This window comes from Scyliorhinus torazame, chromosome 6 (assembly GCF_047496885.1).
Source record: "Scyliorhinus torazame isolate Kashiwa2021f chromosome 6, sScyTor2.1, whole genome shotgun sequence".
Taxonomy (NCBI): Eukaryota; Metazoa; Chordata; class Chondrichthyes; order Carcharhiniformes; family Scyliorhinidae; genus Scyliorhinus; species Scyliorhinus torazame.
The window spans coordinates 244,282,843-244,306,982 of record NC_092712.1 but is presented as its reverse complement, the minus strand read 5'-3'; the positions used below and the strand labels follow the sequence as shown (position 1 = coordinate 244,306,982).

Below are 24,140 nucleotides of genomic sequence, written 5' to 3'. Positions count from 1 at the left end.
CTCCAAGCTCGCAAACTGTCCCTTCTCAAAGCTAGTAAACCGTCCCTTCTCAATGCTAGCAAATCGGCCCTTCTCCAAATCAGCGAACGGTCGCTTCTCCAAGCTAGGAAACCCACCATTGTTCAAGCTAGCAATCCGTCCCTTTTCCAACCTCGCAAACCATCCATTCTCCAAGCTAGCAAATCGTCCCTTCTCCAAGCCAGCAAACAATCCCTTCTCCAAGCTAGCAAACCATCCCTTCTCCATGCAAGCGAACCGTCCCTTCACCAAGCTAGCAAACCGTCCTTTCTCCCAGCTAGCAAACCGACCCTTCTCCAAGCTAGCGAACCGTTCCTTCTCCAAGCTAGTAAACCGTCCCTTCTTCAAGCTGGCAAACCGTCCCTTCTCCAAGCTAGCAAACTGTCCCTTCTCCAAGCTAGCTTCCATCCCTTTTCCAAGCTAGCGAACCGTCTCTTCTCCAAGCCAGCGAACCGTCTCTTCTCCAAGCTAGCAAACCATCCCTTCTCCATACCTGAGAACCGTCCCTTCTCCAAGCTAGTAAACCGTCCCTTCTCCAAGCTAGCAAACCGTCCATTCTCCAAACCAGCGAACCATCCCTTCTCCAAGCCAGCAACCCGTCCCTTGTCCAAGCTAGCAAACCGTCCCTTCTCCACGCTAGCAAACCGTCCCTTCTCCAAGCTAGCAAACCGTCCCTTCTCAAAGCTAATGAACCATCCCATCTCCAAGCGAGCAAGCCGTCCCTTCTCCAAGCTAACAAACGGTCCCTTCTCCAAACCAGTGAACCGTCCCTTCTCCAAGCTAGCGAACTGTCCCTTCTCCAAACTAGCAAACCGTTCCTTCTCCAAGCTAGCGAACCGTCCCTTCTTCAAGCAAGCAAACCGTCCCTCCTCTAAGCTAGCATACCATCCCTTCTCCAAGCTAGCATACCATCCCTTCTCCAAGCTTGCAAACCGTCCCTTCTCCATGGCAGCGTCCCTTCTCCAAGCTAGCAAATCGTCCCTTCTCCAAGCTAGCAAACCGTCCCTTCTCCAAGCTCGCAAACGGTCCCTTCTCCATGCTAGCGAACCATCCCTTCTCCAAGCTCGCAAACCGTCCCTTCTCCAAACCAGCGATCGGTCCCTTCTCCAAGCTAATGGACCATCCCATCTCCAAGCTCGCAAGCCGTCCCTTCTCCAAGCTAGCGAACCGTCCTTTCTCCAAGCTAGCGAACCGTCCTTTCTCCAAGCTAGCGAATTGTCCTTTCTCCAAGCTAGCAGTCTGTCCCTTCTCCAATCTAGCGATCCATCCCTTCTCCAAACTAGCGAACCATCCCTTCTCCAAGCTAGCGAAACATCCCCTCTCCAAACCAGTGAACCGTTCCTTCTCCAAGCTAGCGAACCGTCCCTTCTTCAAGCTAGCAAACCGTCCCTTCTCCAAGCTAGCAAAGCGTCCCCTCTCCAAACCAGTGAACCATTCCTTCTCCAAGCTAGCGAACCGTCCCTTCTCCAAGCTAGTGAACCGTCCCTTCTCCAATCTAGCTAACCATCCCTTCTCAAAGCTAAAGAACCATCCCTTCTCCAAGCTAGCAAAGCGTCCCCTCTCCAAACCAGTGAACCATTCCTTCTCCAAGCTAACAAACGGTCCTTTCTCCAAACCAGTGAACCGTCCCTTCTCCAAGCTAGCGAACCGTCCCTTCTCCAAACTAGCAAACCGTTCCTTCTCCAAGCTAGCGAACAATCCTTTCTCCAAGCGAGCAAACCGTATTTCTTCAAGCTAGCAAACCGTCCCTTCTCCAAGCTAGCAAACCGTCCCTTCTCCAAATCAGCGAACCGTTCCTTCTCCAAGCTAGCGAACCATCCCTTCTCCAAGCTTGCGAACCGTCCCTTCTCCAAGCTAGCGGACCATTCCTTCTCCAAGCTAGCAAACCGTCCCCTCTCCAAACCAGTAAACCGTTCCTTATCCAAGCTAGCGAACCGTCCCTTCTACAAGCTAGCGAACCGTCCCTTCGCAATGCTAGCAAATCGTCCCTTCTCCAAATCAGCGAACGGTCCCTTCTCCAAGTTAGCAAACCCTCCCTTCTTCAAGCTAGCAAACCGTCCCTTTTCCAAGCTCGCAAACCATCCATTCTCCAAGCTAGCAAATCGTCCCTTCTCCAAGCCAGCAATCTATCCCTTCTCCAAGCTAGCAAACCATCCCTTCTCCATGCTAGCGAACCGTCCCTTCACCAAGCTAGCAAACCGTCCTTTCTCCAATCTAGCAAACCGACCCTTCTCCAAGCTAGCGAACCGTCCCTTCTCCAAGCTAGTAAACCGTCCCTTCTTCTAGCTGGCAAACCGTCCATTCTCCAAGCTAGCAAACTGTCCCTTCTCCAAGCTCCCGAACCTCCCTTCTCCAAGCTAGTAAAACCGTCCCTTCTCCAATCCAGCGAACCATCCCTTCTCCAAGCTAGGAAACCGTCCCTTCTCTATGCAACGAACCGTCCCTTCTCCAAACCAGCGAACCATCCCTTATCCAAGCTAGCGAAACGTCCCTTCTCCAAGCTAACAAACCGTCGCTTCTCCAAGCTAGCAAACCGTCACTTCTCCAAACCAGCGAAACATCCCTTCTCCAAACTACCGAACCGTCCCTTCTCCAAGCTAGCAAACCGTCCCTTCTCAAAGCTAGCAAACCGTCCCTTCTCCAAATCAGCGAACGGCCCTTCTCCAAGCTAGCAAACCCTCCCTTCTTCAAGCTAGCAAACCGTCCCTTTTCCAAGCTCGCAAACCATCCATTCTCCAAGCTAGCAAATCGTCCCTTCTCCAAGCCAGCAAATCATCCCTTCTCTAAGCTAGTAAACCGTCCCTTCTTCAAGCTGGCAAACCGTCCCTTCTCCAAGCTAGCGAACCATCCCTTTTCCAACCTAGCAAACCGTCCCTTCTCCAAGCTAGCGAACCTCCCTTCACCAAGCTAGTAAAACCGTCCCTTCTCCAAACCAGCGAACCATCCCTTATCCAAGCTAGCGAAACGTCCCTTCTCCAAGCTAGCATACCATCCCTTCTCCAAGCTAGCAAACCGTCCTCTCTACAAACCAGTGAACCGATCCTTCTCCAAACCAGTGAATCGTCCCTTCTCCAAGCTAGCGAACCGTCCCTTCTCCAAACTAGCAAACCGTTCCTTCTCCAAGCTAGCGAACAATCCCTTCTCCAAGCGAGCAAACCGTCCTTTCTTCAAGCTAGCAAACCGTCCCTTCTCCAAGCTAGCAAACCGTCCCTTCTCCAAACCAGCGAACCGCTCCTTCTCCAAGCTAGCGAACCGTCCCTTCTCCAAGCTAGCGAACCATCCCTTCTCCAAGCTTGCAAACTGTCCCTTCTCCAAGCTAGCATACCATCCATTCTCCAAGCTAGCAAACCGTCCCTTATACAAGCTAGCGAACCGTCCCTTCCCCAAGCTCGCAAACCGTCCCTTCTCAAAGCAAGTAAACCGTCCCTTCTCAATGCTAGCAAATCGGCCCTTCTCCAAATCAGCGAACGGTCCCTTCTCCAAGCTAGCAAACCATCCCTTCTCAATGCTAGCGAACCGTCCCTTCACCAAGCTAGCAAACCGTCCTTTCTCTAAGCTAGCAAACCGACCCTTCTCCAAGCTAGCGAACCGTTCCTTCTCCAAGCTAGTAAACCGTCCCTTCTTCAAGCTGGCAAACCGTCCCTTCTCCAAGCTAGCAAACTGTCCCTTCTCCAAGCTAGCTTCCATCCCTTTTCCAAGCTAGCAAACCGTCTCTTCTCCAAGCCAGCGAACCGTCTCTTCTCCAAGCTAGCAAACCATCCCTTCTCCACACCTGAGAACCGTCCCTTCTCCAAGCTATTAAACCGTCCCTTCTCCAAGCTACCAAACCGTCCCTTCACCAAGCTAGCGAACCGTCCCTTCTCCAAGCTAGTAAACCGTCCCTTCTTCAAGCTGGCAAACCGTCCCTTCTCCAAGCTAGCAAACCGTCCCTTCTCCAAGCTACCGAACCTCCCTTCTCCAAGCTAGTAAAACCGTCCCTTCTCCAAACCAGCGAACCATCCCTTCTCCAAGCTAGAAAACCGTCCCTTCTCTATGCTAGCGAACCGTCCCTTCTCCAAACCAGCGAACCATCCCTTATCCAAGCTAGCGAAACGTCCCTTCTCCAAACTAGCAAACCGTCGCTTCTCCAAGCTAGCAAACTGTCCCTTCTCCAAACCAGCGAACCATCCCTTCTCCAAACTACCGAACCGTCCCTTCTCCAAGCTAGCAAACAGTACCTTCTCCAAACCAGCGAACTGTCCCTTCTCCAAAACTGCGAACCGTCCCGTCTCCAAGCTAGCAAACCGTCCAATCTCCAAGCTAGCGAACCGTCCCTTCTCCAAGCGTGCCAACCGTCCCTCCTCCAAGCTAGTGAACCGTCCCATCTCCAAGCAAGCAAACCGTCCCTTCTCCAAGCTAGCGGACCGTCCCTTCTCCAAGCTTGCGAACCGTCCCTTCTCCAAGCTAGCATACCATCCCTTCTCCAAGCTAGCGAACCGTCCCCTCTCCAAACCAGTAAACCGATCCTTCTCCAAGCTAGCGAACCGTCCCTTCTAAAGCTAGCGAACCGTCCCTTCTCCAAGCTAGCAAACCGTCCCTTCTCCAAGCTGCCAAACCGTCCCGTCTCCAAGCTAGCAAACCGTCCAATCTCCAAGCTAGCGAACCGTCCCTTCTCCAAGCGTGCCAATCGTCCCTCCTCCAAGCTAGTGAACCGTCCCATCTCCAAGCAAGCAAACCGTCCCTTCTCCAAGCTAGCGGACCGTCCCTTCTCCAAGCTTGCGAACCGTCCCTTCTCCAAGCTAGCATACCATCCCTTCTCCAAGCTAGCGAACCGTCCCATCTCCAAACCAGTGAACCGATCCTTCTCCAAGCTAGCGAACCGTCCCTTCTAAAGCTAGCGAACCGTCCCTTCTCCAAGCTAGCAAACCGTCCCTTCTCCAAGCTGCCAAACCGTCCCTTCTCAAAGCTAGCAAACCATCCATTCTCAATGCTAGCAAATCGTCCCTTCTCCAAATCAGCGAACGGCCCTTCTCCAAGCTAGCAAACCCTCCCTTCTTCAAGCTAGCAAACCGTCCCTTTTCCAAGCTCGCAAACCATCCATTCTCCAAGCTAGCAAATCGTCCCTTCTCCAAGCCAGCAAACCATCCCTTCTCCAAGCTAGTAAACCGTCCCTTCTTCAAGCTGGCAAACCGTCCCTTCTCCAAGCTAGCAAACCGTCCCTTCTCCAAGCTAGCGAACCATCCCTTTTCCAACCTAGCAAACCGTCCCTTCTCCAAGCTAGCGAACCTCCCTTCACCAAGCTAGTAAAACCGTCCCTTCTCCAAACCAGCGAACCATCCCTTCTCCAAGCTAGCAAACCGTCCTCTCTCCAAACCAGTGAACCGATCCTTCTCCAAACCAGTGAATCGTCCCTTCTCCAAGCTAGCGAACCGTCCCTTCTCCAAACTAGCAAACTGTTCCTTCTCCAAGCTAGCGAACAATCCCTTCTCCAAGCGAGCAAACCGTCCTTTCTTCAAGCTAGCAAACCGTCCCTTCTCCAAGCTAGCAAACCGTCCCTTCTCCAAACCAGCGAACCGCTCCTTCTCCAAGCTAGCGAACCGTCCCTTCTCCAAGCTAGCGAACCATCCCTTCTCCAAGCTAGCGAACCGTCCCTTCTCCAAGCTCGCAAACCGTCCCTTCTCAAAGCAAGTAAACCGTCCCTTCTCAATGCTAGCAAATCGGCCCTTCTCCAAATCAGCGAACGGTCCCTTCTCCAAGCTAGCAAACCATCCCTTCTCAATGCTAGCGAACCGTCCCTTCACCAAGCTAGCAAACCGTCCTTTCTCTAAGCTAGCAAACCGACCCTTCTCCAAGCTAGCGAATCGTTCCTTCTCCAAGCTAGTAAACCGTCCCTTCTTCAAGCTGGCAAACCGTCCCTTCTCCAAGCTAGCAAACTGTCCCTTCTCCAAGCTAGCTTCCATCCCTTTTCCAAGCTAGCAAACCGTCTCTTCTCCAAGCCAGCGAACCGTCTCTTCTCCAAGCTAGCAAACCATCCCTTCTCCACACCTGAGAACCGTCCCTTCTCCAAGCTAGTAAACCGTCCCTTCTCCAAGCTACCAAACCGTCCCTTCACCAAGCTAGCGAACCGTCCCTTCTCCAAGCTAGTAAACCGTCCCTTCTTCAAGCTGGCAAACCGTCCCTTCTCCAAGCTAGCAAACCGTCCCTTCTCCAAGCTACCGAACCTCCCTTCTCCAAGCTAGTAAAACCGTCCCTTCTCCAAACCAGCGAACCATCCCTTCTCCAAGCTAGAAAACCGTCCCTTCTCTATGCTAGCGAACCGTCCCTTCTCCAAACCAGCGAACCATCCCTTATCCAAGCTAGCGAAACGTCCCTTCTCCAAACTAGCAAACCGTCGCTTCTCCAAGCTAGCAAACTGTCCCTTCTCCAAACCAGCGAACCATCCCTTCTCCAAACTACCGAACCGTCCCTTCTCCAAGCTAGCAAACAGTACCTTCTCCAAACCAGCGAACCGTCCCTTCTCCAAAACTGCGAACCGTCCCGTCTCCAAGCTAGCAAACCGTCCAATCTCCAAGCTAGCGAACCGTCCCTTCTCCAAGCGTGCCAACCGTCCCTCCTCCAAGCTAGTGAACCGTCCCATCTCCAAGCAAGCAAACCGTCCCTTCTCCAAGCTAGCGGACCGTCCCTTCTCCAAGCTTGCGAACCGTCCCTTCTCCAAGCTAGCATACCATCCCTTATCCAAGCTAGCGAACCGTCCCCTCTCCAAACCAGTAAACCGATCCTTCTCCAAGCTAGCGAACCGTCCCTTCTAAAGCTAGCGAACCGTCCCTTCTCCAAGCTAGCAAACCGTCCCTTCTCCAAGCTGCCAAACCGTCCCGTCTCCAAGCTAGCAAACCGTCCAATCTCCAAGCTAGCGAACCGTCCCTTCTCCAAGCGTGCCAACCGTCCCTCCTCCAAGCTAGTGAACCGTCCCATCTCCAAGCAAGCAAACCGTCCCTTCTCCAAGCTAGCGGACCGTCCCTTCTCCAAGCTTGCGAACCGTCCCTTCTCCAAGCTAGCATACCATCCCTTCTCCAAGCTAGCGAACCGTCCCATCTCCAAACCAGTGAACCGATCCTTCTCCAAGCTAGCGAACCGTCCCTTCTAAAGCTAGCGAACCGTCCCTTCTCCAAGCTAGCAAACCGTCCCTTCTCCAAGCTGCCAAACCGTCCCTTCTCAAAGCTAGCAAACCATCCATTCTCAATGCTAGCAAATCGTCCCTTCTCCAAATCAGCGAACGGCCCTTCTCCAAGCTAGCAAACCCTCCCTTCTTCAAGCTAGCAAACCGTCCCTTTTCCAAGCTCGCAAACCATCCATTCTCCAAGCTAGCAAATCGTCCCTTCTCCAAGCTGGCAAACCGTCCCTTCTCCAAGCTAGCAAACCGTCCCTTCTCCAAGCTAGCGAACCATCCCTTTTCCAACCTAGCAAACCGTCCCTTCTCCAAGCTAGCGAACCTCCCTTCACCAAGCTAGTAAAACCGTCCCTTCTCCAAACCAGCGAACCATCCCTTCTCCAAACTACCGAACCGTCCCTTCTCCAAGCTAGCAAACCGTACCTTCTCCAAACCAGCGAACCGTCCCTTCTCCAAACCTGCGAACCGTCCCGTCTCCAAGCTAGCAAACCGTCCAATCTCCAAGCTAGCGAACCTTCCCTTCTCCAAGCATGCCAACCGTCCCTCCTCCAAGCTAGTGAACCGTGCCATCTCCAAGCAAGCAAACTGTCCCTTCTCCAAGCGAGCGAACCGTCCCTTCTCCAAGCTTGCAAACGGTCCCTTCTCAATGCTAGCAAATGGTCCCTTCTCCAAATCAGCGAACGGCCCTTCTCCAAGCTAGCAAACCCTCCCTTCTCCAAGCTAGCATACCATCCCTTCTCCAAGCTAGCGAACCGTCCTTTCTCCAAACCAATGAACCGATCCTTCTCCAAGCTAGCAAACCGTCCCTTCTCCAAGCTAGCAAACCGTCCATTCGCCAAGCTAGCAAACTGTCCCTTCTCCAAGCTAGCAAACCGTCCCTTCTCAAAACTAGCACCCCTTTCCTTCTCCAAGCTAGTGAACCATCCCTTCTCCAAGCTAGCAAACCGTCGCTTCTCCAAGCTAGCAAACCGTCCCTTCTCCAAGCTAGCGGACCGTCCCTTCTCCAAGCTTGCGAACCGTCCCTTCTCCAAGCTAGCATACCATCCCTTATCCAAGCTAGCGAACCGTCCCCTCTCCAAACCAGTAAACCGATCCTTCTCCAAGCTAGCGAACCGTCCCTTCTAAAGCTGGCGAACCGTCCCTTCTCCAAGCTAGCAAACCGTCCCTTCTCCAAGCTGCCAAACCGTCCCGTCTCCAAGCTAGCAAACCGTCCAATCTCCAAGCTAGCGAACCGTCCCTTCTCCAAGCGTGCCAACCGTCCCTCCTCCAAGCTAGTGAACCGTCCCATCTCCAAGCAAGCAAACCGTCCCTTCTCCAAGCTAGCGGACCGTCCCTTCTCCAAGCTTGCGAACCGTCCCTTCTCCAAGCTAGCATACCATCCCTTCTCCAAGCTAGCGAACCGTCCCATCTCCAAACCAGTGAACCGATCCTTCTCCAAGCTAGCGAACCGTCCCTTCTAAAGCTAGCGAACCGTCCCTTCTCCAAGCTAGCAAACCGTCCCTTCTCCAAGCTGCCAAACCGTCCCTTCTCAAAGCTAGCAAACCATCCATTCTCAATGCTAGCAAATCGTCCCTTCTCCAAATCAGCGAACGGCCCTTCTCCAAGCTAGCAAACCCTCCCTTCTTCAAGCTAGCAAACCGTCCCTTTTCCAAGCTCGCAAACCATCCATTCTCCAAGCTAGCAAATCGTCCCTTCTCCAAGCCAGCAAACCATCCCTTCTCCAAGCTAGTAAACCGTCCCTTCTTCAAGCTGGCAAACCGTCCCTTCTCCAAGCTAGCAAACCGTCCCTTCTCCAAGCTAGCGAACCATCCCTTTTCCAACCTAGCAAACCGTCCCTTCTCCAAGCTAGCGAACCTCCCTTCACCAAGCTAGTAAAACCGTCCCTTCTCCAAACCAGCGAACCATCCCTTCTCCAAACTACCGAACCGTCCCTTCTCCAAGCTAGCAAACCGTACCTTCTCCAAACCAGCGAACCGTCCCTTCTCCAAACCTGCGAACCGTCCCGTCTCCAAGCTAGCAAACCGTCCAATCTCCAAGCTAGCGAACCTTCCCTTCTCCAAGCATGCCAACCGTCCCTCCTCCAAGCTAGTGAACCGTGCCATCTCCAAGCAAGCAAACTGTCCCTTCTCCAAGCGAGCGAACCGTCCCTTCTCCAAGCTTGCAAACGGTCCCTTCTCAATGCTAGCAAATGGTCCCTTCTCCAAATCAGCGAACGGCCCTTCTCCAAGCTAGCAAACCCTCCCTTCTCCAAGCTAGCATACCATCCCTTCTCCAAGCTAGCGAACCGTCCTTTCTCCAAACCAATGAACCGATCCTTCTCCAAGCTAGCAAACCGTCCCTTCTCCAAGCTAGCAAACCGTCCATTCGCCAAGCTAGCAAACTGTCCCTTCTCCAAGCTAGCAAACCGTCCCTTCTCAAAACTAGCACCCCTTTCCTTCTCCAAGCTAGTGAACCATCCCTTCTCCAAGCTAGCAAACCGTCGCTTCTCCAAGCTAGCAAACCGTCCCTTCTCCAAACCAGCGAACCATCCCTTCTCCAAACTACCGAACCGTCCCTTCTCCAAGCTAGCAAACCGTACCTTCTCCAAACCAGCGAACCGTCCCAGCTCCAAACCTGCGAACCGTCCCGTCTCCAAGCTAGCAAACCGTCCAATCTCCAAGCTAGTGAACCGTACCTTCTCTAAGCGTGCCAACCGTCCCTCCTCCAAGCTAGTGAACCGTCCCATCTCCAAGCAAGCAAACTGTCCCTTCTCCAAGCTAGCGAACCGTCCCTTCTCCAAGCTTGCAAACGGTCCCTTCTCAATGCTAGCAAATCGTCCCTTCTCCAAATCAGCGAACGGCCCTTCTCCAAGCTAGCAAACCCTCCCTTCTCCAAGCTAGCATACCATCCCTTCTCCAAGCTAGCGAACCGTCCCCTCTCCAAACCAGTGAACCGACCCTTCTCCAAGCTAGCAAACCGTCCCTTCTCCAAACCAGCGAACCATCCCTTCTCCAAACTACCGAACCGTCCCTTCTCCAAGCTTGCAAACCGTCCCTTCTCCAAGCTAGCATACCATCCCTTCTCCAAGCTAGCGAACCGTCCACTCTCCAAACCAGTGAACCGATCCTTCTCCAAGCTAGCGAACCGTCCCTTCTAAAGCTAGCGAACCGTCCCTTCTCCAAGCTAGCAAACAGTCCCTTCTCCAAGCTGGCAATCCGTCCCTTCTCAAAGCTAGCAAACCGTCCCTTCTCAATGCTAGCAAATCGTCCCTTCTCCAAATCAGCGAACGGACCTTCTCCAAGCTAGCAAACCCTCCCTTCTTCAAGCTAGCAAACCGTCCCTTTTCCAAGCTCGCAAACCATCCATTCTCCAAGCTAGCAAATCGTCCCTTCTCCAAGCCAGCAAACCATCCCTTCTCCAAGCTAGTAAACCGTCCCTTCTTCAAGCTGGCAAACCGTCCCTTCTCCAAGCTAGCAAACCGTCCCTTCTCCAAGCTAGCGAACCATCCCTTTTCCAAACCAGCAAACCGTCCCTTCTCCAAGCTAGCGAACCTCCCTTCACCAAGCTAGTAAAACCGTCCCTTCTCCAAACCAGCGAACCATCCTTTCTCCAAGCTAGAAAACCGTCCCTTCTCTATGTTAGCGAACCGTCCCTTCTCCAAACCAGCGAAACATCCCTTATCCAAGCTAGCGAAACGTCCCTTATCCAAGCTAGCAAACCGTCCCTTCTCAAAACTAGCACCCCTTTCCTTCTCCAAGCTAGTGAACCATCCCTTCTCCAAGCTAGCAAACCGTCCCTTCTTCAAGCTAGCAAACCGTCCCTTCTCCAAGCTAGCAAAGCATCCCTCTCCAAACCAGTGAACCGTCCCTTCTCCAATCTAGCTAACCATCCCTTCTCAAAGCTAAAGAACCATCCCATCTCCAAGCTAGCAAGCCGTCCCTTCTCCAAGCTAACAAACGGTCCTTTCTCCAAACCAGTGAACCCTCCCTTCTCCAAGCTAGCGAACCGTCCCTTCTCCAAACTAGCAAACCGTTCTTTCTCCAAGCTAGCGAACCATCCCTTCTCCAAGCTAGCAAACCGTCCTTTCTTCAAGCTAGCAAACCGTCCCTTCTCCAAGCTAGCAAACCGTCCCTTCTCCAAACCAGCGAACCGTTCCTTCTCCAAGCTAGCGAACCGTCCCTTCTCCAAGCTCGCGAACCATCCCTTCTCCAAGCTTGCGAACCGTCCCTTCTCCAAGCCAGCATACCATCCCTTCTCCAAGCTAGCAAACCGTCCCTTCTTCAAGCTAGCAAACCGTCCCTTCTCCAAGCTAGCAAACCAACCCTTCTCCAAACCAGCGAACCGTCCCTTCTCCAAACCAGCGAACCATCTCTTATCCAAGCTAGCGAAACGTCCCTTCTCCAAGCTAGCAAACCGTCCCTTCTCCAAGCTAGCAAACCGTCCCTTCTCCAAACCAGCGAACCATCCCTTCTCCAAACTACCGAACCGTCCCTTCTCCAAGCTAGCGAACCGTCCCTTCTCCAAGCTAGCAAACCGTCCCTTCTTCAAGCTAGCAAACCGTCCCTTCTCCAAGCTAGCAAACCGTCCCTTCTCCAAGCTAGCGAACTGTCCCTTCTTCAAGCTAGCGAACCGTCCCTTCTCCAAGCTAGCGAACCATCCCTTCTCCAAGCTAGTGAACCGTCCCTTCTCCGAGCTAGAGAACCGTCCCTTCTACAAGCTAGCGAACCGTCCCTTCTCCAAGCTAGCGAACCGTCCCTTCTCCAAGCTAGCAAACCGTCCCTTCTCAAAGCTAGCAAATCGTCCCTTCTCAAAGCTAGCAAATTGTCCCTTCTCCAAGTCAGCGAACGGTCGCTTCTCCAAGCTAGCAAACCGTCCCTTCTCTAAGCTAGCAAACCGTTCCTTCTCCAATCCAGCGAACCGTCCCTTCTCCAAGCTAGCGAACCGTCCCTTCTCCAAGCTAGCAAACCGTCCCTTCTTCAAGCTAGCAAACCGTCCCTTCTCCAAGCTAGCAAACCAACCCTTCTCCAAAGCAGCGAACCGTCCCTCCTCCAAGCTAGCGAACCATCCCATCTCCAAGCTAGCGAACTGTCCCTTCTTCAAGCTAGCGAACCGTCCCTTCTCCAAGCTATCAAACCGTCCTCTCTCCAAACCAGTGAACCGTCCCTTCTCCTAGCTAGCGAACCGTCCCTTCTCCAAGCTAGCGAACGTTCCCCTCTCCAAGCTAGCAAACCGTCCCTTCTCCAAACTAGCAAACCGTTCCTTCTCCAATCTAGCGAACCATCCCTTCTCCAAGCTAGCGAACCATCCCTTCTCCAAGCTAGCAAACCGTCCCCTCTCCAAACCAGTGAACCATTCCTTCTCCAAGCTAGCGAACCGTCCCTTCTACAAGCTAGCGAAGCGTCCCTTCTACAAGCTAGCGAACCGTCCCTTCTCCAAGCTCGCAAACCGTCCCTTCTCCAAGCTGGCAAACCGTCCCTTCTCAAAGCTAGCAAACAGTCCCTTCTCAATGCTAGCAAATCGTCCCTTCTCCAAATCAGCGAACGGTCCCTTCTCCAAGCTAGCAAACCCTCCCTTCTTCAAGCTACCAAATCGTCCCTTGTCCAAGCCAGCAAACCATCACTTCTCCAAGCTAGCAAACCATCCCTTCTCCATGCTAGCGAACCGTCCCTTCACCAAGCTAGCAAAATGTCCTTTCTCCAAGTTAGCAAACCGACCCTTCTCCAAGCTAGCGAACCGTCCCTTCTCCAAGCTAGTAAACCGTCCCTTCTCCAAGCTAGCGAACCGTCCCTTCTCCAAGCTAGCGAACTGTCCCTTCTTCAAGCTAGCGAACCGTCCCTTCTCCAAGCTATCAAACCGTCCCCTCTCCAAACCAGTGAACCGTCCCTTCTCCTAGCTAGCGAACCGTCCCTTCTCCAAGCTAGCGAACGATCCCCTCTCCAAGCTAGCAAACCGTCCCTTCTCCAAACTAGCAAACCGTTCCTTCTCCAATCTAGCGAACCATTCCTTCTCCAAGCTAGCGAACCATCTCTTCTCCAAGCTAGAAACCGTCCCCTCTCCAAACCAGTGAACCATTCCTTCTCCTAGCTAGCGAACCGTCCCTTCTACAAGCTAGCGAACCGTCCCTTCTACAAGCTAGCAAACCGTCCCTTCTCCAAGCTAGCAAACCGTCCCTTCTCCAAGCTAGCAAACCGTCCCTTCTCTAAGCTAGCGAACCGTTCCTTCTCCAATCCAGCGAACCATCCCTTCACCAAGCTCGCAAAACGTCCCTTCCCCAAACTAGCAAACCGTCCCTTCTTCAAGCTAGCAAACCATCCCTTCTCCAAGCTCGCAAACTGTCCCTTCTCCTAGCTAGCGAACCGTCCCTTCTCCAAGCTAGCGAACGATCCCCTCTCCAAGCTAGCAAACCGTCCCTTCTCCAAGCTAGCAAGCCGTCTCTTCTCCAAGCTAGCGAATCGTCCCTTCTCCAAGCTAGCGAACCGTCCCTTCTACAAGCTAGCAAACCGTCCCTTCTCCAAGCTAGCAAACCGTACCTTCTGCAAACTAGCAAACCGTCCCTTCTCCAAGCTAGCGAACGATCCCTTCTCCAAGCTAGCGAACCATCCCTTCTCCAAGCTAGCGAACCGTCCCTTCCCCGAGCTAGAGAACCGTGCCTTCTACAAGCTAGAAAACCGTCCCTTCTTCAAGCTAGCAAACCGTCCCTTCTCCAAGGTAGCAAACCAACCCTTCTCCAAACCAGCGAACCGTCCCTTCTCCAAACCAGCGAACCATCCCTTATCCAAGCTAGCGAAACGTCCCTTCTCCAAGCTAGCAAACCGTCCCTTCTCCAAGCTAGCAAACCGTCCCTTCTCCAAACCAGCGAACCATCCATTCTCCAAACTACCGAACCGTCCCTTCTCCAAGCTAGCGAACCGTCCCTTCTCCAAGCTAGCAATCCGTCCCTTCTTCAAGCTAGCAAACCGTCCCTTCTCCAAGCTAGCAAACCAACCCTTCTCCAAACCAGCGAACCGTCCCTTCTCCAAGCTAGCGAACCATCCCATCTCCAAGCTAGCACACCGTCCCTTCTCCAAGCTAGCGAGCCGTCCATTCTCCAAGCTAGCGAACCGTCCCTTCTCCAAGCTAGCGAACTGTCCCTTCTTCAAGCTAGCGAACCGTCCCTTCTCCAAGCTAGCGAACCGTCCCTTCTCCAAGCTAGCGAACCGTCCCTTCTCCGAGCTAGAGAACCGTCCCTTCTACAAGCTAGCGAACCGTCCCTTCTACAAGCTAGCAAACGGTCCCTTCTCCAAGCTAGCAAACCATCCCTTCTCCAAACTAGCAAACCGTTCCTTCTCCAAGCTAGCGAACCATCCCTTCTCCAAGCTAGCGAACCGTCCCTTCTCCAAGCTAGCGAACCGTCCCTTCTCCGAGCTAGAGAACCGTCCCTTCTACAAGCTAGCGAACCGTCCCTTCTCCAAGCTAGCGAACCGTCCCTTCTCCAAGCTAGCAAACCTTCCCTTCTCCAAGCTAGCAAACCGTCCCTTCTCAAAGCTAGCAAACCGTCCCTTCTCAAAGCTAGCAAATTGTCCCTTCTCCAAGTCAGCGAACGGTCGCTTCTCCAAGCTAGCAAACCGTCCCTTCTCCAAGCTAGCGATCCTCCCTTCTCCAAGCTAGAAAACCGTCCCTTCTCTATGCGAGTGAACCATCCCTTCTCCAAACTACCGAACCGTCCCTTCTCCAAGCTAGCGAACCGTCCCTTCTCCAAGCTAGCAAACCGTCCCTTCTTCAAGCTAGCAAACCGTCCCTTCTCCAAGCTAGCAAACCAACCCTTCTCCAAACCAGCGAACCGTCCCTTCTCCAAACCAGCGAACCATCTCTTATCCAAGCTAGCGAAACGTCCCTTCTCCAAGCTAGCAAACCGTCCCTTCTCCAAGCTAGCAAACCGTCCCTTCTCCAAACCAGCGAACCATCCCTTCTCCAAACTACCGAACCGTCCCTTCTCCAAGCTAGCGAACCGTCCCTTCTCCAAGCTAGCAAACCGTCCCTTCTTCAAGCTAGCAAACCGTCCCTTCTCCAAGCTAGCAAACCGTCCCTTCTCCAAGCTAGCGAACTGTCCCTTCTTCAAGCTAGCGAACCGTCCCTTCTCCAAGCTAGCGAACCATCCCTTCTCCAAGCTAGTGAACCGTCCCTTCTCCGAGCTAGAGAACCGTCCCTTCTACAAGCTAGCGAACCGTCCCTTCTCCAAGCTAGCGAACCGTCCCTTCTCCAAGCTAGCAAACCGTCCCTTCTCAAAGCTAGCAAATCGTCCCTTCTCAAAGCTAGCAAATTGTCCCTTCTCCAAGTCAGCGAACGGTCGCTTCTCCAAGCTAGCAAACCGTCCCTTCTCTAAGCTAGCAAACCGTTCCTTCTCCAATCCAGCGAACCGTCCCTTCTCCAAGCTAGCGAACCGTCCCTTCTCCAAGCTAGCAAACCGTCCCTTCTTCAAGCTAGCAAACCGTCCCTTCTCCAAGCTAGCAAACCAACCCTTCTCCAAAGCAGCGAACCGTCCCTCCTCCAAGCTAGCGAACCATCCCATCTCCAAGCTAGCAAACCGTCCCTTCTCCAAGCTAGCGAGCCGTCCATTCTCCAAGCTAGCGTACCGTCCCTTCTCCAAGCTAGCGAACTGTCCCTTCTTCAAGCTAGCGAACCGTCCCTTCTCCAAGCTATCAAACCGTCCTCTCTCCAAACCAGTGAACCGTCCCTTCTCCTAGCTAGCGAACCGTCCCTTCTCCAAGCTAGCGAACGTTCCCCTCTCCAAGCTAGCAAACCGTCCCTTCTCCAAACTAGCAAACCGTTCCTTCTCCAATCTAGCGAACCATCCCTTCTCCAAGCTAGCGAACCATCCCTTCTCCAAGCTAGCAAACCGTCCCCTCTCCAAACCAGTGAACCATTCCTTCTCCAAGCTAGCGAACCGTCCCTTCTACAAGCTAGCGAAGCGTCCCTTCTACAAGCTAGCGAACCGTCCCTTCTCCAAGCTCGCAAACCGTCCCTTCTCCAAGCTGGCAAACCGTCCCTTCTCAAAGCTAGCAAACAGTCCCTTCTCAATGCTAGCAAATCGTCCCTTCTCCAAATCAGCGAACCGTCCCTTCACCAAGCTAGCAAAATGTCCTTTCTCCAAGTTAGCAAACCGACCCTTCTCCAAGCTAGCGAACCGTCCCTTCTCCAAGCTAGTAAACCGTCCCTTCTCCAAGCTAGCGAACCGTCCCTTCTCCAAGCTAGCGAACTGTCCCTTCTTCAAGCTAGCGAACCGTCCCTTCTCCAAGCTATCAAACCGTCCCCTCTCCAAACCAGTGAACCGTCCCTTCTCCTAGCTAGCGAACCGTCCCTTCTCCAAGCTAGCGAACGATCCCCTCTCCAAGCTAGCAAACCGTCCCTTCTCCAAACTAGCAAACCGTTCCTTCTCCAATCTAGCGAACCATTCCTTCTCCAAGCTAGCGAACCATCTCTTCTCCAAGCTAGAAACCGTCCCCTCTCCAAACCAGTGAACCATTCCTTCTCCTAGCTAGCGAACCGTCCCTTCTACAAGCTAGCGAACCGTCCCTTCTACAAGCTAGCAAACCGTCCCTTCTCCAAGCTAGCAAACCGTCCCTTCTCCAAGCTAGCAAACCGTCCCTTCTCTAAGCTAGCGAACCGTTCCTTCTCCAATCCAGCGAACCATCCCTTCACCAAGCTCGCAAAACGTCCCTTCCCCAAACTAGCAAACCGTCCCTTCTTCAAGCTAGCAAACCATCCCTTCTCCAAGCTCGCAAACTGTCCCTTCTCCTAGCTAGCGAACCGTCCCTTCTCCAAGCTAGCGAACGATCCCCTCTCCAAGCTAGCAAACCGTCCCTTCTCCAAGCTAGCAAGCCGTCTCTTCTCCAAGCTAGCGAATCGTCCCTTCTCCAAGCTAGCGAACCGTCCCTTCTACAAGCTAGCAAACCGTCCCTTCTCCAAGCTAGCAAACCGTACCTTCTGCAAACTAGCAAACCGTCCCTTCTCCAAGCTAGCGAACGATCCCTTCTCCAAGCTAGCGAACCATCCCTTCTCCAAGCTAGCGAACCGTCCCTTCCCCGAGCTAGAGAACCGTGCCTTCTACAAGCTAGCGAACCGTCCCTTCTACAAGCTAGCAAACCGTCCCTTCTCCAAGCTAGCAAACCGTCCCTTCTCCAAGCTAGCAAACCGTCCCTTCTCAAAGCTAGCAAACCGTTCCTTCTCAAAGCTAGCAAATTGTCCCTTCTCCAAATCAACGAACGGTCGCTTCTCCAAGCTTGCAAACGTCCCTTCTCTGAGCTAGCGAACCGTTCCTTCTCCGATCCAGCGAACCGTCCCTTCTCCAAGCTAGCGAACCGTCCCTTCTCCAAGCTAGCAAACCGTCCCTTCTTCAAGCTAGCAAACCGTCCCTTCTCCAAGCTAGCGAGCCGTCCATTCTCCAAGCTAGCGAACCATCCCTCCTCCAAGCTAGCGAACTGTCCCTTCTTCAAGCTAGCAAACCGTCCCTTCTCCAAGCTATCAAACCGTCCCTTCTCCAAGCTAGTGAACCATCCCTTCTCCAAGCTAGCGAACCATCCCTTCTCCAAGCTAGCGAACCGTCCCTTCTCCGAGCTAGAGAACCGTCCCTTCTACAAGCTAGCGAACCGTCCCTTCTACAAGCTAGCAAACCGTTCCTTCTCCAAGCTAGCAAACCGTCCCTTCTCCAAGCTAGCAAACCGTCCCTTCTCAAAGCTAGCAAACCGTCCCTTCTCAAAGCTAGCAAATTGTCCCTTCTCCAAATCAGCGAACGGTCGCTTCTCCAAGCTAGCGAACCATCCCATCTCCAAGCTAGCAAACCGTCCCTTCTCCAAGCTAGCGAGCCATCCATTCTGCAAGCTAGCGAACCGTCTCTTCTCCAAGCTAGCGAACTGTCCCTTCTTCAAGCTAGCAAACCGTCCCTACTCCAAGCTATCAAACCGTCCCTTCTCCAAACCAGTGAACCGTCCCTTCTCCTAGCTAGCGAACCGTCCCTTCTCCAAGCTAGCGAACGATCCCCTCTCCAAGCTAGCAAACCGTCCCTTCTCCAAACTAGCAAACCGTTCCTTATCCAATCTAGCGAACCATCCCTTTTCCAAGCTAGCGAACCATCCCTTCTCCAAGCTAGCAAACCGTCCCCTCTCCAAACCAGTGAACCATTTCTTCTCCAAGCTAGCGAACCGTCCCTTCTACAAGCTAGCGAACCGTCCCTTCTCAAAGCTAGCAAATTGACCCTTCTCCAAATCAGCGAACGGTCGCTTCTCCAAGCTAGCAAACCGTCCCTTCTCTAAGCTAGCGAACCGTTCCTTCTCTAATCCAGCGAACCATCCCTTCACCAAGCTAGCGAAACGTCCCTGCTCCAAACTAGCAAACCGTCCCTTCTTCAAGCTAGCAAACCATCCCTTCTCCAAGCTCGCAAACTGTCCCTTCTCCTAGCTAGCAAACCGTCCCTTCTCAAAGCTAGCAAACCGTCCCTTCTCAAAGCTAGCAAATTGTCCCTTCTCCAAATCAGCGAACGGTCGCTTCTCCAAGCTAGCAAACCGTTCCTTCTCCAATCCAGCGAACCGTCCCTTCTCCAAGCTAGCGAACCGTCCCTTCTCCAAGCTAGCAAACCGTCTCTTCTCCAAGCTAGCAAACCGTCCCTTCTTCAAGCTAGCAAACCATCCCTTCTCCAAGCTAGCAAACCAACCCTTCTCCAAAGCAGCGAACCGTCCCTTCTCCAAGCTAGCGAACCATCCCATCTTCAAGCTAGCAAACCGTCCCTTCTCCAAGCTAGCGAGCCGTCCATTCTGCAAGCTAGCGAACCGTCTCTTCTCCAAGCTAGCGAACTGTCCCTTCTTCAAGCTAGCAAACCGTCCCTTCTCCAAGCTATCAAACCGTCCCCTCTCCAAACCAGTGAACCGTCCCTTCTCCTAGCTAGCGAACCGTCCCTTCTCCAAGCTAGCGAACGATCCCCTCTCCAAACTAGCAAACCGTTCCTTCTCCAATCTAGCGAACCATCCCTTCTCCAAGCTAGCGAACCATCCCTTCTCCAAGCTAGCAAACCGTCCCCTCTCCAAACCTGTGAACCATTCCTTCTCCAAGCTAGCGAACCGTCCCTTCTACAAGCTAGCGAACCGTCCCTTCTCCAAGCTAGCAAACCGTCCCTTCTCCAAGCTAGCAAACCGTCCCTTCTCCAAGCTAGCAAACCGTCCCTTCTCCAAGCTAGCAAACCGTCCCTTCTCAAAGCTAGCAAACCGTCCCTTCTCTAAGCTAGCGAACCGTTCCTTCTCCAATCCAGCGAACCGTCCCTTCTCCAAGCTAGCGAACCGTCCCTTCTCCAAGCTAGCAAACCGTTCCTTCTTCAAGCTAGCAAACCGTCCCTTCTCCAAGTTAGCGAGCCGTCCATTCTCCAAGCTAGCAAACCGTCCCTTCTCCAAGCTAGCGAACTGTCCCTTCTTCAAGCTAGCAAACCGTCCCTTCTCCAAGCTATCAAACCGTCCCTTCTCCAAGCTAGCGAACTATCCCTTCTCCAAGCTAGCGAACCATCCCTTCTCCAAGCTAGCGAACCATCCCTTCTCCGAGCTAGAGAACCGTCCCTTCTACAAGCTAGCGAACCGTCCCTTCTACAAGCTAGCAAACCGTTCCTTCTCCAAGCTAGCAAACCGTCCCTTCTCCAAGCTAGCAAACCGTCCCTTCTCAAAGCTAGCAAACCGTCCCTTCTCAAAGCCAGCAAATTGTCCCTTCTCCAAATCAGCGAACGGTCGCTTCTCCAAGCTAGCAAACCGTCCCTTCTCTAAGCTAGCGAACCGTTCCTTCTCCAATCCAGCGAACCATCCCTTCACCAAGCTAGCAAACTGTCCCTTCTCCAAGCTAGCAAACCGTCCCTTCTCCAAGCTAGCGAACCTCCCTTCTCCAAGCTAGTAAAACCGTCCCTTCTCCAAACCAGCGAACCATCCCTTCTCCAAGCTAGAAAACCGTCCCTTCTCTATGCGAGTGAACCGTCCCTTCTCCAAACCAGCGAACCATCCCTTATCCAAGCTAGCGAAACGTCCCTTCTCCAAGCTAGCAAACCGTCCCTTCTCCAAGCTAGCAAACCGTCCCTTCTCCAAACCAGCGAACCATCCCTTCTCCAAACTACCGAACCGTCCCTTCTCCATGCGAGCGAACCGTCCCTTCTCCAAGCTAGCAAACCGTCCCTTCTTCAAGCTAGCAAACCGTCCCTTCTCCAAGCTAGCAAACCAACCCTTCTCCAAACCAGCGAACCGTCCCTTCTCCAAGCTAGCGAACCATCCCATCTCCAAGCTAGCAAACCGTCCCTTCTCCAAGCTAGCGAGCCGTCCATTCTCCAAGCTAGCGAACCGTCCCTTCTCCAAGCTAGCGAACTGTCCCTTCTACAAGCTAGCGAACCGTCCCTTCTCCAAGCTAGCGAACCGTTCCTTCTCCAAGCTAGCGAACCGTCCCTTCTCCGAGCTAGAGAACCGTCCCTTCTACAAGCTACCGAACCGTCCCTTCTACAAGCTAGCAAACGGTCCCTTCTCCAAGCTAGCAAACCGTCCCTTCTCCAAACTAGCAAACCGTTCCTTCTCCAAGCTAGCGAACCATCCCTTCTCCAAGCTAGCGAACCATCCCTTCTCCAAGCTAGCAAATTGTCCCTTCTCCAAATCAGCGAACGGTCGCTTCTCCAAGCTAGCAAACCGTCCCTTCTCTAAGCTAGCGAACCGTTCCTTCTCCAATCCAGCGAACCGTCCCTTCTCCAAGCTAGCGAAGCGTCCCTTCTCCAAGCTAGCAAACCGTCCCTTCTTCAAGCTAGCAAACCGTCCCTTCTCCAAGCTAGCAAACCAACCCTTCTCCAAAGCAGCAAACCGTCCCTTCTCCAAGCTAGCGAACCATCCCATCTCCAAGCTAGCAAACCGTCCCTTCTCCAAGCTAGCGAACGATCCCCTCTCCAAGCTAGCAAACCGTCCCTTCTCCAAACTAGCAAACCGTTCCTTCTCCAATCTAGCGAACCATCCCTTCTCCAAGCTAGCGAACCATCCCTTCTCCAAGCTAGCAAACCGTCCCCTCTGCAAACCAGTGAACCATTCCTTCTCCTAGCTAGCGAACCGTCCCTTCTACAAGCTAGCGAACCGTCCCTTCTTCAAGCTAGCAAACCCTCCCTTCTCCAAGCTAGCAAACCGTCCCTTCTCCAAGCTAGCAAACCGTCCCTTCTCAAAGCTAGCAAACCGTCCCTTCTCCAAGCTAGCAAATTGTCCCTTCTCCAAATCAGCGAACGGTCGCTTCTCCAAGCTAGCAAACCGTCCCTTCTCTAAGCTAGCGAACCGTTCCTTCTCCAATCCAGCGAACCATCCCTTCACCAAGCTAGCGAAACGTCCCTTCCCCAAACTAGCAAACCGTCCCTTCTTCAAGCTAGCAAACCATCCCTTCTCCAAGCTCGCAAACTGTCCCTTCTCCTAGCTAGCGAACCGTCCCTTCTCCAAGCTAGCGAACGATCCCGTCTCCAAGCTAGCAAACCGTCCCTTCTCCAAGCTAGCAAACCGTCCCTTCTCCAAGCTAGCGAATCGTCCCTTCTCCAAGCTAGCGAACCGTCCCTTTTACAAGCTAGCAAACCGTCCCTTCTCCAAGCTATCAAACCGTCCCTTCTGCAAACTAGCAAACCGTCCCTTCTCCAAGCTAGCGAACGATCCCTTCTCCAAGCTTGCGAACCATCCCTTATCCAAGCTAGCGAACCGTCCCTTCTCCGAGCTAGAGAACCGTCCATTCTACAAGCTAGCGAACCGTCCCTTCTACAAGCTAGCGAACCGTCCCTTCTCCAAGCTAGCAAACCGTCCCTTCTCCAAGCTAGCAAACCGTCCCTTCTCAAAGCTAGCAAACCGTTCCTTCTCAAAGCTAGCAAATTGTCCCTTCTCCAAATCAGCGAACGGTCGCTTCTCCAAGCTAGCAAACGTCCCTTCTCTAAGCTAGCGAACCGTCCCTTCTCCAATCCAGCGAACCGTCCCTTCTCCAAGCTAGCGAACCGTCCCTTCTCCAAGCTAGCGAACCATCCCATCTCCAAGCTAGCAAACCATCCCTTCTCCAAGCTAGCAAATTGTCCCTTCTCCAAATCAGCGAACGGTCGCTTCTCCAAGCTAGCAAACCGTCCCTTCTCTAAGCTAGCGAACCGTTCCTTCTCAAATCCAGCGAACCGTCCCTTCTCCAAGCTAGCGAAGCGTCCTTTCTCCAAGCTAGCAAACCGTCCCTTCTTCAAGCTAGCAAACCGTCCCTTCTCCAAGCTAGCAAACCAACCCTTCTCCAAAGCAGCGAACCGTCCCTTCTCCAAGCTAGCGAACCATCCCATCTCCAAGCTAGCAAACCGTCCCTTCTCCAAGCTAGCGAGCCGTCCATTCTCCAAGCTAGCGAACCGTCCCTTCTCCAAGCTAGCGAACTGTCCCTTCTTCAAGCTAGCGAACCGTCCCTTCTCCAAGCTATCAAACCGTCCCCTCTCAAACCAGTGAACCGTCCCTTCTCCTAGCTAGCGAACCGTCCCTTCTCCAAGCTAGCGAACGATCCCCTCTCCAAGCTAGCAAACCGTCCCTTCTCCAAACTAGCAAACCGTTCCTTCTCCAATCTAGCGAACCATCCCTTCTCCAAGCGAGCGAACCATCCCTTCTCCAAGCTAGCAAACTGTCCCCTCTGCAAACCAGTGAACCATTCCTTCTCCTAGCTAGCGAACCGTCCCTTCTACAAGCTAGCGAACCGTCCCTTCTTCAAGCTAGCAAACCCTCCCTTCTCCAAGCGAGCAAACCGTCCCTTCTCCAAGCTAGCAAACCGTCCCTTCTCAAAGCTAGCAAACCGTCCCTTCTCAAAGCTAGCAAATTGTCCCTTCTCCAAATCAGCGAACGGTCGCTTCTCCAAGCTAGCAAACCGTCCCTTCTCTAAGCTAGCGAACCGTTCCTTCTCCAATCCAGCGAACCATCCCTTCACCAAGCTAGCGAAACGTCCCTTCCCCAAACTAGCAAACCGTCCCTTCTTCAAGCTAGCAAACCATCCCTTCTCCAAGCTCGCAAACTTTCCCTTCTCCTAGCTAGCGAACCGTCCCTTCTCCAAGCTAGCGAACGATCCCCTCTCCAAGCTAGCAAATCGTCCCTTCTCCAAGCTAGCGAACGATCCCTTCTCCAAGCTAGCGAACCATCCCTTCTACAAGCTAGCGAACCGTCCCTTCTACAAGCTAGCAAACCGTCCCTTCTCCAAGCTAGCAAACCGTCCCTTCTCCAAGCTAGCAAACCGTCCCTTCTCAAAGCTAGCAAACCGTTCCTTCTCAAAGCTAGCAAATTGTCCCTTCTCCAAATCAGCGAACGGTCGCTTCTCCAAGCTAGCAAACGTCCCTTCTCTAAGCTAGCGAACCGTTCCTTCTCCAATCCAGCGAACCGTCCCTTCTCCAAGCTAGCGAACCGTCCCTTCTCCAAGCTAGCGAACCACCCCATCTCCAAGCTAGCAAACCGTCCCTTCTCCAAGCTAGCGAGCCGTCCATTCTCCAAGCTAGCGAACCGTCCCTTCTCCAAGCTAGCGAACTGTCCCTTCTTCAAGCTAGCGAACCATCCCTTCTCCAAGCTATCAAACCGTCCCCTCTCCAAACCAGTGAACCGTCCCTTCTCCTAGCTAGCGAACCGTCCCTTCTCCAAGCTAGCGAACGATCCCCTCTCCAAGCGAGCAAACCGTCCCTTCTCCAAACTAGCAAACCGTTCCTTCTCCAATCTAGCGAACCATCCCTTCTCCAAGCTAGCGAACCATCTCTTCTCCAAGCTAGCAAACCGTCCCCTCTCCAAACCAGTGAACCATTCCTTCTCCTAGCTAGCGAACCATCCCTTCTACAAGCTAGCGAACCGTCCCTTCTACAAGCTAGCAAACCGTCCCTTCTCCAAGCTAGCAAACCGTCCCTTCTCCAAGCTAGCAAACCGTCCCTTCTCAAAGCTAGCAAACCGTCCCTTCTCAAAGCTAGCAAATTGTCCCTTCTCCAAATCAGCGAACGGTCGCTTCTCCA

At 53.1% G+C, this 24,140-nt stretch overlaps 1 long non-coding RNA gene across 1 annotated transcript in view; it reads left to right on the top strand.

The window, feature by feature from the left end:
- The window catches only part of LOC140425797 (uncharacterized), a 334,937-nt gene that overhangs the window by 138,792 nt on the left and 172,005 nt on the right, over positions 1 to 24,140 (top strand). The gene's annotated exons all lie outside the window — the stretch shown is intronic.